The following is a 22,862-nucleotide window of genomic DNA, read 5'->3' as shown; positions in this document are numbered from 1 at the left end:
CTCAGAGCCAAATCAAATTTGACAGGAATACGAGTAGAATAGTAGAAATACTAAAAGAGTAGAAATACTGTTATTCATATTCCTTATGATTCAGGACTAAGCAAGCCTATTTTTGAAATATCGAGGTGTTCAGTATTTTTTGGAGATACTACTCTCACAAGCGATTACCTAGATATTAAATAAACATATATTTTGCAATACATCACACCCCTTTTTTGTGGAGTTTAATTCCTGTTTCCAAAACTATACAAATTTTCTAAAAATTATCATCATCAAAAATTTACTCTTTAAATTTTTAGTTGCAGTTTATTACTAGGAACTGTTTCATCTAAGGCTCTCTCAGGTGTATGGGGAAGGGTATACTGCTCCTTTCTTTGGTTCTCTTTTTTATATTCGAGTTTAAAATTATTATATAACACTACAAGAATGAAAATCAATCTAGAAAAAGCGCAGCCCTTCAATTATTAAAAGGAGAGGGGATATATGAAAAATTATTTTTCTTAAAGATCACTCACAGTTTTAAGGACATTACCCTTGTCGAAAGTCAAGTACGTAATCTCTGGTTCGTAACATTCGATGGGTAACTTTAGATTTAGTGAAGTTTACATATTTCTTTCTGCCTATTTCTTTCTCTCTCCCTCTCTCTTTCTCTCTCTCCTCACTCTTTCTCTCTCCAGTTTTACACCATATAAAAGACTATAAATTTAACATTTTTTTGTAATTATCACTTTTACGTTCTTTATAGACAAGGTTTTAGCACCAAACTAGTCAATCTTTTGTACTTTGAATTGAGAAGTGAAATCAAATTTCCTTTTTACCAGTTTTCCAGAATATCCCTTAAGGATTTGTTTTCCGATAAAAACGGATGTGTTATTCCCTAATAAACTTTATCCTTGCCAAGGGGTCCTGTCGCGAAGAACAAAGTGAGCCTGTGATGCATAATCGATTTCTGTAGGTTACTTCAAGATCGCTTTTCTTTAAGAGACAAGAGAAAGTCGTCTTTAAAATACCATAAAATTATAGGTTTCTAAAAGAACAAACTAAAAATCTGTAATTTAATTTGACATTTTAGCAAAATTCAATCTACAAACTTTTCAGGGTAATAAAAGAGAACAAAATGTTCTTTCGTGGTGTTAATGTGAATAAGAAATAAAGCAAGCGTATTCTGCACGTCAGAGATTATTACAATAGAGTAGGCTACCAATTTCAATCTTCTTTGAACCTAACAATTTTCTGTATAGTGGAGAACTTCTATCATCATACTACGCAACTCATCGTTCTTCAGCATTTATACCACATAATTTTCTTGGACGATTTTTTTAATTGCAAACTGTCCAACTACGAGCGAAAATAAATTGTTATTAAATTTTATTATTGTTATTGTTATTACTGTTATTAAATTGTTATAAATTGTTATTAACTTCAATTACTCTAGAGAACAAAAGTAAAAAAGAGACAAATTTGATGTCAAATGGAAAATTTTGCGATTGTATTTATCGAACGATCCCATTAGGATCCTTAATCCAGCTTAATCCATCGATCCTTAAACGTCCTAATCCAGGTTTTTATTATTGTTGGCAAATGAAATTAATATTTACTCATTTTGCAAGTATAAGCTTTTACAACAGTCTGATCGCTTGAATTGAGAGTAAAATTAAAAGAAAAATTTACGAGAAAGGACTTTTTAAGGTAATCTGAAACCTAACCTAAAGTTGTTTGCACATCACGGAAGGGATTTCAGATTGAAAAAAAAACTGAATACTGTAGTTATAAGCAATAGAAAACTTAAACAAATAATATATTAGCCTACAGACCTTCTAGTTCATTTTTTTCATGTCCCTTATAAATTTAAACACATTGCTGGTTTTTTTTTTCCTTTCTGTGACTAACTTGTGAAAGTTCCTTGACATTTCCAAATTACCTAGAACCATGGGGTCATCAATATTTCCGATCTATACTTTCCACTACTGGAATATAGTAAGAACAACTTAGGCACGGACAAGCACAATTCCTGAAATAAAGAAAGAATTTTTTCACTGTTTAAGAGAACTTGCTATCATCTCGTATCAGTTGACGAGTTCATCAGTCGTCTCTCTCGAAAGGATAAATTCGTAATCATTGACTATGGTTTATTGACAGTAAAGATGAAACAGTTCTAGACATTCTCAGCATACGAGAACGATCTTGAAATCAAAAATATATCCAAACTTCGCCAAATTATCAGATTCCAAGAAGACACAGCTTTAAAAGATGTTCATGGTTGCAGCAAGCAACATATGCAACCTGGTGTAAAGCTCAAAAATTCAAAATTAGGTCAAAAATACAAAAAAGTTCAAAGCAATTTGAACAAAAAAGTTCAAAAATACAGAGTAGTAAACAAATCACGAGATAACGTCAATAATACAATAGCGTCTGTTTAAATAAAGGGTAAACAATTAAGCTGGTTCAAATTAGGAGAATCTGCGGTGTAAAATTTTCCAGATTGCACCCAGGAAAACTTCTATAAACTTGTCAAAACTTTCATATGCTGCAAATGTACAATAAGCCCTAAGAGACTAAAGTTTCATCTCCACTCTTACTTCTTTATGCAGTAATTTGCTCAAAATTTCACTACCAAATTAACTCTGTTTCATACATAAATGTAGGATATCTTTCTCTTCAAATTAGTGTACGTTGTGCGGTGTAGCTGGTAAATAAAATCACGGGAATAAGGAACTGTAATCAATTTTTGAAACTTTGCATAAATAATAGTTTATAACAGAGTTATGCATAAATAACGAAGACTGATGGAGCGATCTTGAACTGTTTCTTAACAACGAGTACTTGAGATCAAAAGTCTTCTTTTAAAAGCAAATGAGGCTAATTTTAAACATTTACAACTTTTCAAAATTACTGAAAACAAAATCTATTAGTAAATAAACATTTTGTTCAAGAATACTGCTGTGGCTGGAGGTACAAAAGTGTTTGATTTAACTCTTGAAAGGCAAATGCGGGCAAGGATGGATGAAATCTCATTATTTTTATAAAAAAAAACTTCCTTACTTCTAGACACTGACAAGTAATGTCGCAAATGTTTTAACATTTATATATGTACAATAGCGTTTCTTTTGAAAATTTTGTATTTTAAAGAATAACACTTTCTATCTGGCACACGAAACGTAAAAAAGAAATATGTTTGTACGGTAGTAATAAAGTAAGGTGATGCAGGAACGCCGTTTTACCAAACATTTTGGTAGTTAACATTTAAAAATCATATGTAAGTTATTTTATAGTCTTAAGTTAACTTATCCCCTGCTTAAAATTGCTTTTTTCCCAAAACAAGGCTTAAATTTCCCAAACAAAGAAATATCAATAGACAGTTTTCGTTTTCGCCGGGATTTCTGTCAACACTAAAGAAACTCGGACTTAGACAGAAATTATCTTTTCCTTTTCCAAGCAAATCATTAAGAGCCACATTTCAGTTAGTTGGCTTTTGCTGGGGTTGAAAACAACGTTCTTTCGATTGTACTGATAGGTTGATAAAATAGTTTTAAAAATAAGAAAGGCATTTTTCATAGGCTTGTGTCACATTGTGCCAATATTGTGTGATAACTGAAAAAAGTGAAATAAATGAATCGTTCAGGAAATATATCAGTTGTAGATCAATAGATATATCAATGCAGTCGAAGATCAATAATTAGTGGTATTGCAAACGGAAGTTAACCCCCCCCAAAAAAAATATATTTGGGATATTAGGGTCTTCTGAAACTTATAGTTTCTAGACCTATTAATCAATGGTCATTTAAGGTCATTTAACGTATAAAGTAGATAAGTTAAACACACATAATAATATTAACAAATAAAACACAGTTACAAAGATGTATCAAACTTGTAGATAATACTGAACGGGCAACTATACAGGAACATTAAAGGCTTTAGACGGCATTGGATCGATAAAACTGTTCGCTGGGTTTCGTAGCTTTAGAAAAACTTAAGAAGAAACTTTAAGATAGCATGTCTTTTTCCATAGAATAATGTTTTACGAAATGTAACTATTGACAAAGTCGGAGAAAAAACACACTTTGTTATTCTGAAACAAAACCAGTTTTTTATTACGTTTTAAAACAAATTCATCATTATCTCTTTCAATATTTAAATGGTGCTGAAACAAATGTTGTTAAATGTAGCTGAATCAAGCGTAGCCCATTAAAGAATAACCTATGCGCTATGTCTTTTATGATAATTCCAGGTGAGTAGAATTTATTACATTTAAAGTTAACCACTGAAAATTATTAGCATTATAACATTTGAGCAATCTTAGCAACAGGACAAAATACCCCAAAGAATCTTCATAAGACTCGCTATCTATAAAGAATCGATATCCTTTTAAACTTAAAACCACCGAATTGAATGTTTCTCAGTGGATATCCACAGTGGATTACAAGCCCATATCTTCAAAAATACGAAATTATGTTTCATTTGAGGAGGATATGAGTTTATTGCTCAATATCTTTATTTAGTCAGGGGAGGTAATATCGAAGCACAGGCGTTAGAGCTGATAGTTGGCTCATTCACATGGAAATCAAAAATTTTAGCTTCCCTTTAATAACAAAACATTCCAGGCTCCATCAAAGTGAATATGCAGCATAAAAGCAATTTTAGCTCGGGCATGGGAAAAATAGTATCGAGAAAGAATTCAGTGAAGGCCAATCGATTTAAAATCGATTAATTGAGAAGAAATTCAGTTGGCCTTTCCGTTTCAACGAAATGCAGCCAGGCGGTGTTCCGTTCGTCCCTAATCAAATTAATTTAAAAAACAAAGTTTTTTTAAGGAAAGTACAGAGTGAAGTTCAAACTTAAACGAACAAAAACTATTGCTTCACAATCTATCTAACATATCAGTAAAAATAGTGCACTTAAACCAACTGATAATATTCCCCTATGTTTGTATGATTATAGATAATAAGCACTTTACTGAAAACACAAAACAATATAGGAGTTTTGGTATGGTAAAAGCGAACCGATTAAGGACACTTGTTAAAAAAAATAAAGTGTTTTAGAATTTTTACTTAATTTATTTTCGTGTGATTTGGAATCACTTCTGCAGAATGATCTCAGTCCAACGATTGGATCTCGTTTTGGTTCTGAATAGGACATTTCATGATTAGTTTGTAGAAATGTACGAAGTGAAGTCATCTTAATAGCAGTAGGAGTATAGACTAGGTTGATAATTTGTATCATAACTCAAAATTTTCCGTTGTATAAAGAGTAATAACTGGATTTCCGGAGTTCATATTATGATTTATTTTTCTTCAATTCGAAAAATACTAAAGCGTTTATTTTACTATTTAAAATTGCATATCACTCGCTATTGGTGTTATATCTGGTGAGACCAAAATATTACCTGATAAATCAATCCATTATATGTGTCTGGTGTTCAATGACTTGTGGCTATAAAAATTAAATTTATTTTTATGCTTAAGTTTTAAGATAATTTTAATTGTATACTGAAAATTACTGATATCACAGCTGGTGTAGGACTATGAAAAGCGTTATAGATTAGGTTGTTGTTGTCAAGGTACGTACTCAATTTTTATTCCTAAATCAACATTCTTGTTTTTATAATGGCCTTTGGTTGTTTTTCAGTATACCGTTAGTTTTCAATAGTCACACAAACTTAAGGAAATATTATCAGTTGGTTTTATTGCACTAGTTTTATCGTTATGTTGGATAGACTGTGAAGCAATTCGCTTCGCTCTTTACTTCCATTTAAAAAATATTTTTTTTAAATTATTCTTCGCTCGTTTTTAAGTTATATTGAATGTAGAAGCAACACTGCCATGATCTATTTTTATGGAGGGGGTTAGCCCTTCCTCTAATATACATTTTCATTTACTCCAATTTTGGCATTAGTCGTAATTTTTTGGTGCAGTAGGAAAAACAGCATTAGTTAAGAATTACAGTAGTCAGCCTTAATAAGTACAGTTGATTCACATATTCATATAGAAGACACAAAACCATGATTGAAAAAATGACCGATAAGAAATTAAACCCATGACATCCTGATTCAAAGTCCACCGCTCTACTGACCTGACTACAATGTTCGGTAATCCAATTTAATCTATTGTATTGTGTAGGATAATTTCAAACAGTAGGCTATACGAAAAGTTTGGTTCAATCCGGCTTTCTAAGTGTATAATGACAGAAATGTTGAGATGACTAGGGGATATTCTGCAGATGAAAGATGACAAACAGCCGAAGATTGTCCTTTTCAGCCAACCGTCTAGGGCTAGACGAAAAGCACATCGTCCGCGATTGGGGTGGGAGGATGTCATGAAGAAAGATTGAAAGGAAATGGGAACTTCCTGGGAGGGTGTAAAAAATGAGGCTTTGAATAGATTGGGATGGAGGAGGAGTGTGCATAGCTGTATTGGTCTCTGGCAGCTTGGTGCTGCGGTGAGTTATTATTAGTAGTAGTATAATTGCATAACTTACAGTTCTTTCCCCAGTGACTCTGGAAGGTCATGTCATCACTAAAAAAGATACAGTAAATGAGCCTTTCAACTATGCTGAAAAAATGGCTATCTCAAAATTTTGATCGACCGACTTCAAGGAAGAGGACCTTATGGGGGGAGGGAGCTAGCTGACCTCCAATCTTTTTAGTCACTTAAAAAGGACACTAGCAATTTTAGTTTCCGTTCGAATGAGCTATTAAACATCTCTTTATGATGTTCTGGTAACCCACTAGCCCTGGTAAAAAACAAAAAGAAAGAAAGGAGACACATGAGTGCTACCCATGCAAAAAAAGTGATTTTCCTTGTTGTTCAAGGTGGGGGACTCTAATTCCCTTATACCAGGTTTTTGACCATAAATATTCCAATGGTGCAATTTTTATTTTGAAGGGACACAATTTTGAGGAGTTTGAGGGTCTTTTCAAAATCACTATAAATTTATTTTTGCAATAAATTTTCCTTGTAAGATTAACCGAGATCATAGTTACCATTCATGAATCAGTGTCAGATGGCAATTTTTTCTCCTTAGGGAGTTTTTTTCTAAACGTTTCCAACTTTTGATTACTATGGGCTATAGTTTGATCTTTTCTAAGCTGTAGCTACTGCTCCAACCATAATGGAAGGTACAAAACCATGATTAGAAACAAAATTCTATACTGATATAACCGATACAGATACACATGATACCGATACGCCTGATACCACTTACAACTCTTTCCTCGGGGACTATGGAGGGTCATATCATCACCAAAACCATGTTTACTTTTACCTACGGTGAACAAAATGGCCATCTTAAAATTTAAATCAGACAACCTTTGGGGGGGGAGGGTATTTTGGTGGGGGGCTAACAGCCCTCAAGTTTTTGGCTACTTAAAAAGGGCAATGGAAACTTTAATTTTCGTTAAAATAAGCCATCAAACATCTGTCTATGATGTTATGGTACCCACTAGCGCTAGTAGAAAACAAGGGAAAAAAGAGACACATCAGTGCTACCCATGCAAAAAGGTGATTTTCCTTGTTGTTCAAGATAGAGGACCGTAATTATCCTAAACAAGGTTTGTTACCATTTTGATTCCAATGGTGCACTTTTTTGTTTAATCTGACACCATCTCTTAGGAATTTCATGCCCTTTTTCGAAAGCACTATAAACGCGTTTTCGTAATTAACTCTTATTTTTAAGATTAACCGAGATAATAGTTACCAATGATGAACCAGTGCCAGATGGCAATTCATCACTAGGCAGCTTTTTCAAAACACGTTTTTCAACCTTGGTTTCTGAAAGGTTAACTATAAGTTAATGAAAGGTTACTATAGATGATTATACAGTAATAATAATGGTTATAGAGTACTGTCTAGGTAAGAAAGTAGGAGGTGGGCCATTGAATACTTTTTTATGGGAAAAAGATCAGAGCCCCAAAAGTGTATTGGAAAGCTCCAGTTTTCTTATTCCATGTGAGATTCTTTAGATAAATATGGACGGGAGGGTGAATCTATTCTCTAGCCTAATTTTATTTTGTGGAAGATGCTTGAAGGATCCAGGCTACAAGGGTTCTTAGGAAGGGACAGCTCCTCTCTTATAGCTGAAACTGTAGTGCTTAACTTGAAACCGAAGCTTATAAAAATCAAAGCAAAGTAATGAAATACGAAAGTTGAACTAAATCCAGGGCAAGGCTGAATATGAACCAATCAAGAATAAATAATGGACTAGAAATGCTTGTCAACTGAACACTTATCGGAATAACCAAAATCAAGTGACCAGGAAGTTGAACAGAACATTTCCTTGTATATTATTTACAAATTGACACCGCCGTCTTATGGAATATATCTCAGTTACCTTTGACAATTGAGACATAAATGTTTTCATGAATGTTCTCCTCTACCCTTCTAATTTTGAGAGCACTATATATCTCCTAGTGATAAAATACCTACTACTGGAATTCATGTTTCTACACGCCTGAATCTAAAATTATTCACGCTATCTTCTCCCTGGAATTCCCTACTTCCACTTTCATCATCACCGTAACATAGTAACGTTCAATTAGAGGGCGCGTTATTGACAAGTTTCTTAAGTCGTAACGATCATATTTACTGAACCCTCTATCGATGAGATCTATGCTAATTAGGGAAAGGCTTCATTATGCACGCGGACCTTGTTCCTTCTATTTAGAACAAAGTAACATCATCTCTCTCTCTTGTGATTCTATTGAATTATTAGGGTAATTCCCGTCTACTGGCTTTAATAATTTGCAGCAAAAGTAGAGATTATGAGTACCCTACTAGTTTTTCTGAGAATTAAATTAGGCTGAAAGGTTATTTACGATAAAAACAAAATTTCTTGGAAAGGAAAATTACAGTTTTCTTTATTCATGAAAATTCATGTGTCTCTGTTGGTGAAAAGCATAAAGTAAAAAGGAAATCATAAGACGAGTGGAAGTTACAAGGAGAAACAAGGGCGTGATTTAGGTGAGAAAAGGATTATAAACTGTTCGTGCTTTTCTATTGGGAGTATTATTTCTTATTTAAAAGCCAGAATTGCAATTACAATATACATGATAAATGTCTGATGCATAAAATATAGTTTTTTCTGATTCTGATATTTTTTTCTGATATTTCTGATTCTGATATTTTTTCTGATATTTTCAAAGTTTTTCTGAGAATTAAATTAGGCTGAAAGGTTATTTACGATAAAAACAAAATTTCTTGGAAAGGAAAATTACAGTTTTCTTTATTCATGAAAATTCATGTGTCTCTGTTGGTGAAAAGCATAAAGTAAATAAGACGAGTGGAAGTTTACAAGGAGAAGTAAGGGCATTATTTAGGTGAGGAAAGGATTATAAACTGTTCATGCTTTTCTACTGGGAGTATTATTTCTGATTTAAAAGCCAGAATTGCAATTACAATATACATGATAAATGTCTGATGCATAAAATATAGTTTTTTCTGATTCTGATATTTTTTCTGATATTTTCATAGTTTTTCTGAGAATTAAATTAGGCTGAAAGGTTATTTACGATAAAAACAAAATTTCTTGGAAAGGAAAATTACAGTTTTCTTTATTCATGAAAATTCATGTGTCTCTGTTGATGAAAAGCATAAAGTAAAAAGGAAATCATAAGACGAGTGGAAGTTTACAAGGAGAAATAAGGGCGTGATTTAGGTGAGGAAAGGATTATAAACTGTTCATGCTTTTCTATTGGGAGTATTATTTCTTATTTAAAAGCCAGAATTGAAATTACAATATACATGATAATTGTCTGATGCCTTCGTAAATATAGAGCAAATATTCGTAAATATGATTTTCAAAAAGGAAGAAATCTAAAATTGAAGGAAAATTAAAATTAAAAATCAGATCAGTATATTCTATGTACAATAACGAGGAAAGAGGAATAAGGGAAAACTTTAGACAATCAATCAGCTACTCATGTCAAAACACAGAAACAACAGACAATAAGAAGATAAAACAATTAAAATATAGCTTAATAATTATGTTTAGAAATCATCCTTTAGGCATCAAACGCTGCTATTCTTTTGAGTTTTATTTTCAACTGAATTCAAATAAAACTATTTTTCAAATGAAAGTAATGAGCAGCATTAAAATTTTAAAAGAACAGGAATTATTCCATATCAAAGGGAGCCTGCCCCCTCCTTATTCCTCACTTTTTATGCTAATATTTTATAGTGAAAAGCCTATGCTGAAAACATTTACGAGTGCCAAAGATGTGTAACAGATTGCCTTTTTAAACATTTGAACTGAAATTTGTATTGTTTAAAGCAAATGCAGATCAATGGGCTCTTCTGCTCTTGAAATATTGTTAAAATACTTTTTATTTAATTCCAATGGCCCTGGCTCTAAAGCAGTCACCCTTAAAGCATTGGTACAAAAAGTCAAACTTTATTTTAAAACCCTGGGGTCGAGGAGGGTCTGTTTAGCATGGTATACGAAATAGTGTCTGTCCTTTCAATGTTCTCAAACCCCCCATTGCACTTCCTGGCTGAAGGGCCTAGAAACGGATATCAGCACCGCCGGTACGGACTGTAAAGTCTAATGCCGTATCCTTTACCCTTTTTTTACCTTTACCAATGTTCTCTGCCAATATTTCTCTGAAATAATGCCTCTGTGTCTGTCTTTGTATGTTTGTTTGTCGGACTCTGTGTGTTTTTATGTGTTTTGCATAAAACATTACTCTCATTTAACTTATATTACTCTATCTCTCTCTCTCCGGTCGTCATTTGTGTCCCGGTGCTTTGTATATTGTTTTGGTGATTGCTAATCGAACATTCCTTGTGTCCCGGTCGCTTTCTCTTTGAGTGTCCCGGTCGTCATTTGTGTATATATATATATATATATATATATATATATATATATATATATATATATATATATATATATATATATATATATATATATATATATATATATATGTATATATATATATATATATATATATATATATATATATATATATATATATATATATATATATATATATATATATATATATATATATATATATATATATATATATATATATATATATATATATATATATATATATATATATATATATATATATATATATATATATATATATATATATATATATATATATATATATATATATATATATATATATATATATATATATATATATATATCCTTACTTTTAGTTACATATATGTTTTTTTTATTTAATTACGTATTTAGAATCACCATAAAAATCTGACTCGTTTGAGTTATATTTTGTTATAAAAACTTTTTTTTTTAAGATTTGTTACTATTAGCACGAGTTGCTTTATTCATTTCAATTTTAGATTCTTCCTTCTTTTTTAACTGCTATGGTTGAAATCATTTACCTTCTTCAATGCTGAGGATGCCTTGTAGTGATCATGGCAGAATATTCGTTTGATCACTCATATGCTCGGTGTCGCATGTCTTCTAACCGCATGTGTCTTTGCTCTTCATTTTCATTTTTGACACGCTCTATTTTAGTTTTCACATATCTTATAATCGTGTTTGCCTTTACTCTTCATTTTCATTTTTGAGTCGCTCACTTGCTCGTTGACGCATGTCTTATAACCGCATGTGTCTTTGGATTTCATTTTCATTTTTGACACGCTCTAATAGTCGTTTTTGTCTTTGTAATTACCACACGTGTCTTTGCTCTTCATTTTCATTTTTTAAAAGTTTGTGGATTTTAATTACTTCAGACGGTTTAGCAGAGGCCTTTCCTTTAGCTGCCAGTATTGGTGTTGTCGTAATTGATGGTCCAGGTTGTCGATTTTCACATCTTATCACGTTTGATAGTACAGGTGTTGGTTCCAAAGAATCATCATTTTTGGTAACTGCAACTGCAAATTTTACTTTTGGGCCTTCCAATAGTATGCTATGCATGACATCATATAAGAAATTGCTTATATGATGTCATAGGAAATACTTATATGACGCTGCAACATAGTACACTGAGGAGATTTGTTTTTTAGATTGTTTTTTTTTGCGAGAATATCCCAAGACACCAATTTTATCGAAAAACTATGAAGCCATTTTCAAGAAAAGATAAATAAATACATACATATACAATTACTAGCTGTTGGGGTGGCGCTTCGCGCCACCCCAACACCTAGTTGGTGGGGCGCTTCGCGCCCCCCAAGCCCCCCCGCGCGCGTAAGTCGTTACGTGCCATATTAGTTACGCGCCATTGTAGTTGTGTCCCTGTGTCCCACCTGTGAAGATAGATAGATTTATATATGTGTTTCAAACTACGTAAAAATTGCCAATATACAACATTCTTGGCTTTCCCACTACTGGGAGCTTTCCGTTTCCAATTGCCAGCAATTGATCTGAAAATGTTTGACCAGAGTCATCGTTTTGCAATCGGACACGCATATTTGTAGTTAATTTTAATATTTTTATGTGTGCCCATAAATTAGAATTTTTCAGGCAAGCATTCATTTCGTCTGCAGGAGTTAAACTACGTAAAAATTGCGAATATACAACATACTTGACTTTCCCATTGTCTGTGCATATACAAAGCCGTATGTACTAACAATGACGTCATATGCAAACGCTCTTTTTACAAACAAACAAACATGCATACACACAACTCGTTTTTATATAGATAGATAGATAGATAGATACAATACAAATTAACTGCGTAAAACTTGCGAATATACAACATTCTTCGCTGTCCAATTGTCGCTGCATATAAATAGATTGTCAGGTTTACCGACCCTCAAACATGCAACGTACAATTGTCCATGGGAAAAACAATCAGTATTATGATCTATACCCCATTTTTCTAATGATTGACCTTGAGCTTTGTTAATGGTGATTGCAAATGCTAATCGAATTGGGAATTGCAATCTTTTAAATTGAAAAGGCAGATCCGTTGGAATCATGGGAATGCGAGGAATAAGAACAGCCTCACCCTCAAAAGGCCCTGTCAAGATTGTGGCCTCTATTAGGTTTTCCATTGTTTTTTTTTACGGCAAGTCGCGTGCCATTGCAAAGCTTTGGTGGGTTGATATTTCTTAAAAGTATTATTGGTACGCCTATTTTTAGTTGTAGCACGTGTGGTAGAAACCCTGAAAGATCTATGGAATTTAAAAATTCAGATGGATAATTAACCGCTTCATTTGGTTCCAAAACTGTGTCGACTGACTTGTAAAGGACTGCCTGGTCTCGAATCTTGGTCAAAACAATATTGTTGATTTCGTGGACGTCTATATTTTTGGGTGCGAGAATTGCTTTTTCACTTAGCCATTTATTATTTTTATAATTTTTTAGAATATTCGGAATTACTTTTTCAATCAATTCATTTTTGGACGTCACTAAATTACAGAAATCAGCAGGTAGTTGTATACGTCCTGAAATTGAGTCTACTGGGAGCTTTCCGTTTCCAATTGCCAGCAATTGATCTGAAAATGTTTGACCAGAGTCATCGTTTTGCAATCAGACACGCATATTTGTAGTTAATTTTAATATTTTTACGTGTGCCCATAAATTAGAATTTTTCAGGCAAGCATTCATTTCGTCTGCAGGAGTTGATCTAGGTATTATAGGTAATGTTTGCCTGAAATCTCCCGCAAGCAATATTAATGTGCTGCCAAAGGGTTTCGACTTCCCTCTCAAATCTTTCAAGCATTGATCCAGAGCCTCGAGCGATTTTTTGTGTGCCATTGTGCACTCATCCCAAATAATAAGTTTGCATTGCTCCAATACTTTACCCATCCCAGATGATTTGGAAATATTGCACGTGGGAGTTTCTGTAGAATGCAAATTCAGGGGCAATTTCAAAGCGGAATGAGCAGTTCTTCCACCAGGCAGCAATGTTGCGGCTATTCCGGACGACGCAATTGCCAACGCTATATCATTTTTTGATCGAATTGATGCCAGAATCAGTTTTATCACAAACGTTTTACCAGTACCTCCTGGCGCATCCAAAAAGAAAATTTCTCCAACGTTGTTATCGACACAATGCATTATCGTATCATAAATGTCTTTTTGTTCCGACGTTAACTTGGAAATGCTATTTTGTACATACGACAATACATCACTCGTACTGTAACTTTGTTCACGATCCAATTCTACACATGTCGAAACAGCAGCGATACGGTTAGGTGAAGGCATTCCCAAATCCTGAAGAGGTTTGTTTGCCATACGTACGCACAAATCTTCTATAATAACTAAAGTGTAGTTATAAATTTCTGATGTAAAATCAAAAGTCATATCTGACGTCTCTAACTGTTTTCGATGGAGTATATCTTCGGACATTTTTGACATATATTTTTCCCATAACTCTGTAGGAGCTGATGGAGAGCAAGTTGTTAAAATGATGCCAAACAATGCACGAATTTGACTTGGGGTTGACGTTTCGCACGCGTCATTGATGCAGTTATCCCAGTGTTGGTCATTCTCCAATAAATTCAGAGCTTGGCATGCACTACGGTAAGTGTCATGTATAGTACCGTTTACAGTTCTCAAATACTCAAAGGATGTCGGACCGGGTACATTCACCAAAAGCAGGCGTAGAAAGAAGCATTCATGTTGATTGGGGTGAACGGTGTAGAGTCTTCCTATCGTGGTATCTTTGAAGATAGTAGGTTGGCCGTCGACTGACTGGCTTCACTATGAAATACATATCGCCGAACCTTTGTTTTTTTAACTAAAATCTGGTAGGCATTGATGACCTTATCCAAGTCAAAATCCCAAACCCAATCATCATCGATATCATTTTCAGTTTTGATATGTTTTGACTCTCGCTGTCCAGGTGGATCTTCATCTAACTGCGCGGTTTTGCGTTCTTTAGCCTCAAGCCTGTTTCCTTGCTGTTCTTTTGATTCCTCGGCACGCTTTCTTTTCTGACTTTCTCTATCAGCAGCAAGTTTTTTGGCATAGACTCTTTGAGCATCTTCATCGGCTTTTGACATTGTAAGTTCATCAGTCATTTTAAACTTAAACATTAATAGATTTCTACGTGAACATATATGTCTTAAATATCTTTAATGACGTCACCGTCATAGCAAAAATGACGACAATAAAATGATGCCAAACAATGCACGAATTTGACTTGGGGTTGACGTTTCGCACGCGTCATTGATGCAGTTATCCCAGTGTTGGTCATTCTCCAATAAATTCAGAGCTTGGCATGCACTACGGTAAGTGTCATGTATAGTACCGTTTGCAGTTCTCAAATACTCAAAGGATGTCGGACCGGGTACATTCACCAAAAGCAGGCGTAGAAAGAAGCATTCATGTTGATTGGGGTGAACGATGTAGAGAAGAAGCATTCATGTTGATTGGGGTGAACGGTGTAGAGTCTTCCTATCGTGGTATCTTTGAAGATGGTAGGTTGGCCGTCGACTGGCTGGCTTCACTATGAAATAAATATCGCCGAACCTTTGTTTTTTTAACTAAAATCTGGTAGGCATTGATGACCTTATCCAAGTCAAAATCCCAAACCCAATCATCATCGCTATCATTTTCAGTTTTGATATGTTTTGACTCTCGCTGTCCAGGTGGATCTTCATCTAACTGTGCGGTTTTGCGTTCTTTAGCCTCAAGCCTGTTTCCTTGCTGTTCTTTTGATTCCTCGGCACGCTTTCTTTTCTGACTTTCTCTATCAGCAGCAAGTTTTTTGGCATAGACTCTTTGAGCATCTTCATCGGCTTTTGCCATTGTAAGTTCATCAGTCATTTTAAACTTAAACATTAATAGATTTCTACGTGAACATATATGTCTTAAATATCTTTAATGACGTCACCGTCATAGAAAAAAATGACGACAACTAACTTCATGACGTTAGTCGACACAGAAACATGACGTCACCTGACAGACAGACACACAGACAGACAACTTATTTTTATATATATAGATAGATACTTACTTATAAAGAGAGTAAAAATGAACATATATATATATATATATATATATATATATATATATATATATATATATATATATATGTATGTATATATCTATATATATAAATAAGTTGTCTGTGTGTCGAGTGACGTCATGTCATCAGGTCGTCATGTCGTCATTATGAGATGACGTCATTAAAGGTATTTAAGACATTCGTTCGCGGAAAAACGTTTAATTGTAAATTGACTGAAGAACCTACAATGTCAACAGCCGAGGAAGCTGCTCAAAGAGTCTATGCCAAAAAACTTGCTGCTGATTGAGAAAGTAAGAAAAGAAAGCGTGCCGAGGAATCACAAGAGCAACGCGAAACCAGACTTGCTGCTAAAAGAAAAAGTGAAAAAAGAAGGCGTGCCGAGGAATCACAAGAACAGCAAGAAAACAGGCTTGCGGCTGATAGAGAAAGTAAGAACAGAAAGCGTGCCGAGGAATCACAAGAGAAACGCGAAACCAGACTTGCTGCTAAAAGAGAAAGTGAAAAAAGAAGGCGTGCCGAGGAATCACAAGAACAGCAAGAAAACAGGCTTGCGGCTGATAGAGAAAGTAAGAAAAGAAAGCGTGCCGAGGAATCACAAGAGCAACCTGAAAATTATCGCCTGGCATTCAGGTACAGCCCAGTCGATGATTATAGCTTGAGTAGATGTGTTCAAATCGGGACTATGTCTAAAATTTGTCCCTATTGCAAGGCCTTGAAATTCAATGGTGAAACAATGGGAATGTGTTGCGCCTCAGGAAAAGTTAAACTTCCTCTATTGGCTGCACCACCAGAGCCATTGAAGACTTTGCTTACTGGAACTACGTCAGAATCTAAGCGATTTTTTATCACAGATCAGAAAATATAACTCACGTTTCCAAATGACGTCGTTTGGTGCCCAAATCGAAAATCCAGATCAATTTATGCTTACTTTCAAAGTAAAAGGGCAAATTTATCATAGAGCAGGGTCCCTTCTACCATTCTCAGGCGAGAATCATAAATTTTTACAATTGTACTTCATCAGTGATAGAAATTCTGAATTGAATGCACGTTGCGAAATTTCTCCCAACGTTGAAAGGACAATCGTTTCCCAATTGCAACATCTTTTCCACGAAAATAATAATTTAGTGCGTCTGTTCAAAACAGCCATCGATTTGATGCCTACTGATACGCATAAAATTGTTATTTCCGCTGACAAAACGCCTCCTGGCCAACATGTGTGTAGATACAATGCTCCAACTATCAACGAAGTGGCAATCGTTATGGTCGGTGATCAGTTTTTACCTCGAGATATTATTCTTCATAAGCGAAACGCTCAGTTGGTAAGAATTGCTGAAACTCATCGATGCTACGATGCCCTACAATATCCTATCATTTTTTGGGATGGAGCCGACGGCTATCACTTTAATATTAAATTGGTGAATCCAGCCACTAACAAAGAAATGAATGAGAAATGCAGTGCAATGCATTATTATTCCTATAGACTAATGATTCGGCAGGATGAAGACAATTATATTTTAAAATGTCGTCAATTGTTTCACCAATATGTCGTTGATATGTATGCAAAAATTGAATCAGAACGTTTGCTATATATCCGTCTGAATTAGACCAAGCTCCGCTCTGAACAATACATTCATTTGCGAGATGCAGTTGTAAATGACGGTAATACCACAAACGTTGGAAGTTTAACGAGTTTACCTTCGTCATATGCTGGCAGTCCCCGTCATATGCATGAATATGCTCAAGGTGCTATTGCGTATGTCCGTCTCTATGGTCGTCCAGATTTATTTATTACATTTACATGTAATCAATCTTGGGACGAGATACAGCAGCTTTTACTTCAAGGACAATCGGCGGTTCATAGACATGACATTACGGCCCGTGTCTTCCGGCAAAATTTGAAATCACTGATAAACTACATAGTAAAACTTGAAGTGTTTGGGTCAGTGCGATGCTGGATATACTCAGTGGAATGGCAAAAACGAGGTTTGCCACACGCACATATACTAATCTGGCTACATAATACAATTACTTCTAACGAAATTGATGATGTGATTTCCGCTGAAATACCTGATGTAAATGTCGATAAGGGGTTATATGATATTGTTGTAAAAACATATGATACATGGACCTTGCGGTGCACTGAACTAAAATTCACCATGCATGGCCAAAGGAAGGTGCACAAAGCAATATCCTCGACTTTTAGTATCCAACACAATTACTGGCAATGATGGTTACCCACAATATAAAAGAAGATCTACTGAAGATGACGGTAAAACAGCAATAATAAAGAAGCGTAACGGTGCCACCCTCGAAGTAGATAACCAGTGGAATGTTCCATATTCCCCATTATTATCAAAAACATTTAATGCACACATAAACGTTGAATACTGTAACTCCGTAAAGGCAATCAAATACATATGTAAATACGTCAACAAAGGCAGTGACATGGCAGTTTTTGGCTTGCAGTCCGAAATCAAAGATATCGACGAAATCGTACAATATCAGGCTGGAAGATACATAAGCAGTAATGAAGCTGTTTGGCGAATTCTTTCATTTCCGATACATGAACGGAGTCCAGCTGTTGTTCACTTAGCGGTACATTTACAGAATGGTCAACGTGTTTATTTTTCGGAATCCAACCTGCAACAAAAAGCCCTGAATCCACCGGATACAAAGTTAACTGCTTTCTTTTCGCTATGCAAAAATGATTCTTTTGAAAAAAAACTGCTGTATACTGAAGTGCCTTCGTATTACACATGGAATACTAAAAATAAAGTATTTGAACGTCGAAAACAGGGTAAGTCAGTCGACGGCCAACCTACCATCTGCAAAGATACCATGATAGGAAGACTCTACACCGTTCACCCCAATCAACATGAATGCTTCTTTCTACGCCTGCTTTTGGTGAATGTACCCGGTCCGACGTCCTTTGAGTATTTGAGAACTGTAAACGGTACTATACATGACACTTACCGTAGTGCATGCCAAACTCTGAATTTATTGGAGAATGACCAACACTGGGATAACTGCATCAATGACGCGTGCGAAACGTCAACTCCAAGTCAAATTCGTGCATTGTTTGGCATCATACTAACAACTTGCTCTCCATCAGCTCCTACAGAGTTATGGGAAAAATATAAATCAAAATGTCCGAAGATATACTCCATCGAAAACAGTTAGAGACGTCAGATATGACTTTTGATTTTACATCAGAAATTTATAATTACACTTTAGTTATTATAGAAGATTTGTGCGGATGTATGGCAAACAAACCTCTTCAGGATTTGGGAATGCCTTCACCTAATCGTACCGCTGCTGTTTCGACATGTGTAGAATTGGATCGTGAACAAAGTTACAGTACGAGTGATCTATTGTCGTATGTACAAAATAACATTTCCAAGTTAACGTCGGAACAAAAAGACATTTATGATACGATAATACATTGTGTCGATAACAACGTTGGAGAAATTTTCTTTTTGGATGCGCTAGGAGGTACTGGTAAAACGTTTGTGATAAAACTGATTCTGGCATCAATTCGATCAAAAAATGATATAACGTTGGCAATTGCGTCGTCCGGAATAGCCGCAACGTTGCTGCCTGGTGGAAGAACTGCTCATTCCGCTTTGAAATGGCCTCTGAATATGCATTCTACAGAAACTCCCATGTGCAATATTTCCAAATCATCTGGGATGGGTAAAGTATTGCAGCAATGCAAACTTATTATTTGGGACGAGTGCACAATGGCACACAAAAAATCGCTCGAGGCTCTGGATCAATGTTTGAAAGATTTGCGAGGGAATTCGAATGTGCTGCCAAACCCTTTGGCAGCACATTAATATTGCTTGCGGGAGATTTAGGCAAACATTACCTATAATACCTAGAACAACCCCTTCAGACGAAATGAATGCTTGCCTGAAAAATTCTAATTTATGGGCACACGTAAAAACATTAAAATTAACTACAAATATGCGTGTCCGATTGCAAAACGATGACTCTGGTCAAACATTTTCAGATCAATTGCTGGCAATTGGAAACGGAAAGCTCCCAGTAGACTCAATTTCAGGACGTATACAACTACCTGCTGAATTCTGTAATTTAGTGACGTCCAAAAATGAATTGATTGAAAAAGTATTTCCGAATATTCTAAACAATTATAAAAATAATAAATGACTAAGTGAAAGAGAGATTCTTGCACCCAAAAATATAGACGTCCACGAAATCAACAATATTGTTTTGACCAAGATTCGAGACCAGGCAGTCCTTTACAAGTCAGTCGACACAGTTTTGGAACCAAATGAGGCGGTTAATTATCCATCCGTGGATCTTTCAGGGTTTCCGCCACACTTGCTACAACTAAAAATAGGCGTACCAATAATACTGTTAAGAATTATCAACCCACCAAAGCTTTGCAATGGCACGCGACTTGCCGTAAAAAAAAAAAGGAAAACGTAATAGAGGCCACAATCTTGGCAGGACCTTTTGAGGGTGAGGCTGTTCTTATTCCTCGCATTCCCATGATTCCAACGGATCTACCTTTTCAATTTAAAAGATTGCAATTCCCAATTCGATTAGCATTTGCAATCACCATCAACAAAGCTCAAGGTCAATCATTAGAAAAATGTGGTATATATCTTAATACTGATTGTTTTTCCCATGGACAATTGTACGTTGCATGTTCGAGGGTCGGTAAACCTGACAATCTATTTATATGCAGCGACAATTGGACAGCGAAGAATGTTGTATATTCGCAAGTTTTAAGCAGTTAATTTGTATTGTATCTATCTATCTATCTATCTATATAAAAACGAGTTGTGTGTATGCATGTTTGTTTGTTTGTAAAAAGAGCGTTTGCATATGACGTCATTATAAGTACATAAGGCTTTGTATATGCACAGACAATGGGAAAGCCAAGAATGTTGTATTTTCGCAAGTTTTACATAGTTCAAAACACATATATAAATCTATCTATATTCATAGGTGGTACACAGAGACACAACTACAATGGCGCGTAACTAATATGGCGCGTAACGACTTACGTGCGCCGGGGGATTGGGGGGAGGGGGCTCGAAGCGCCCCCACCAACTAGGTGTTGGGGTGGCGCGAAGCGCCACCCTTACAGCTATTATATCTATCTATCTATATATATAAAAATAAGTTGTCTGTCTGTGGATCTGTGGATCAGGTGACGTCATGTTTCTGTGTCGGCTGACGTCATGAAATTAGTTGTCAGGTGACGTCATGTTTCTGTGTCGGCTGACGTCATGAAATTAGTTGTCGTCATTTTTGCTTTGACGGTGACGTCATTCAAGTTATATAAGACATATGTTCACGTAGAAATCTATTAATGTTTAAGTTTACAATGACTGATGAAGATGCTCAAAGAGTCTATGCCAAAAAACTTGCTGCTGATAGTTCCTCGGCACGCTTTCTTTTCTGACTTTCTCTATCAGCAGCAAGTTTTTTGGCATAGACTCTTTGAGCATCTTCATCAGTCATTGTAAACTTAAACATTAATAGATTTCTACGTGAACATATGTCTTATATAACTTGAATGACGTCACCGTCAAAGCAAAAATGACGGCAACTAATTTCACGACTTAATTTCAGAACTTAATTTCTGTGTTGACTGACGTCATGAAATTAGTTGTCGTCATTTTTGTTATGACGATGCTTAGTATATTGTAAAACACATTAATTTGGTTAATAATATACCATTTAAAACACCAAAATGAACATGCTGGAGTAGTCACTCGGTGAGAGAGGGTGTCAGAACGGAGAATGAAGGTCCCAGGTTCAAATCCTGGTTAGGCTAAAAAAGGTAAAAATCTAAAAACTAAAAAAAAAAAACTGAAAAAACTAAAAAAGGCAAAAACTACAAAAAAAACTAAAAACTAATAAAAAAAATTAAGAATAAAAATAAAAAAAAATAAAAAAGATAAAAACTAAAAAAAAAAGTAAAAAGAAAAAACGAAAAAAAACTAAAAAAGCTAAAAAAAAAAAAGGTAAAAACCAATAAAAAACTGAAAAGAAAAAAAGGAATAAAACTAAAAAAAATTTCATCTAAAAAACTAAAAAAAACTAAAAAAGGTAAAAACTAAAAGAACTAAAAAGAAAAAAACCTAAAAAAAGGAAAAAACTGAAAAATAAAGGAGAAAAAGAAAACTAAAAAAATATAAATAAAAATAAAAAAAACTAAAAAGATAAAAACTTCAAAAAAAACTAAAAAGAAAAAAGAAAAAAACTAAAAAACCTAAAAAAAGGTCAAAACCAATAAAAAAAAAACTAAAAGGAAAAAAAGAGAAAAAATTAAAAATTTATTTCATCATATACCAATTCGAAAACGAATGTATACCGGGATGACGACCGGGACACAGGGAATATAAATGACGCAACTACAACGGGGACGCCGGGGGGCACAGGGGGATATAAATGACGACCGGGACACCGGGACACAAGGAATATAAATGACGCCCGGGACACTCAAAGAGAAATCAGAGACTGGGACACCGGGACACAAATGACGACCGGGACACAGGGAATATAAATGACGACCGGGACACAGGGACATAACTACAAAGGGGACGCCGGGGTGCACAGGGGGATATATAAATGACGATGGCGACTCAGGGAATGGTCGATTAGCAATCACCATCAACAAAGCTCAAGGGCAATCATTAGAATCATGAGGTATAGATCTGAATACGGATTGTTTTCCCATTGACCATTATATGTTGCATGTTCAAGAGTCGGTAAACCTGACAATCTATTTATATGCACAGACAATGGGACAGCAAAGAATGTTGTATATTCGCAAGTTTTACGTAGTTAAAAACATATATATATATATATATATATATATATATATATATATATATATCTATCTATATTCACAGGTGGGACATAGGGACACAACTACAATGGCGCGTAACTAATATGGCGCGTAACAACTTACGCGCGCGGGGGGGCTTGGGGGGGC

General features: G+C 34.9%; 1 long non-coding RNA gene across 1 annotated transcript in view; it reads left to right on the top strand.

The window, feature by feature from the left end:
• LOC136039919 (uncharacterized) overlaps positions 1-22,198 on the top strand; it is a 52,552-nt gene extending 30,354 nt beyond the window's left edge. Inside the window, exon 2 of the long non-coding RNA XR_010620586.1 lies at positions 21,889-22,198. This is a non-coding gene — a long non-coding RNA (uncharacterized LOC136039919). The remainder of the gene's footprint in view (positions 1-21,888) is intronic.
• Positions 22,199-22,862: the final 664 nt, after the last annotated feature.

The sequence above is a fragment of the Artemia franciscana genome, chromosome 2 (genome assembly GCF_032884065.1).
Source record: "Artemia franciscana chromosome 2, ASM3288406v1, whole genome shotgun sequence".
Lineage (NCBI taxonomy): Eukaryota > Metazoa > Arthropoda > Branchiopoda > Anostraca > Artemiidae > Artemia > Artemia franciscana.
The sequence above is the reverse complement of the archived record's forward strand: the minus strand, read 5'-3'. Positions and strand labels throughout refer to the sequence as shown.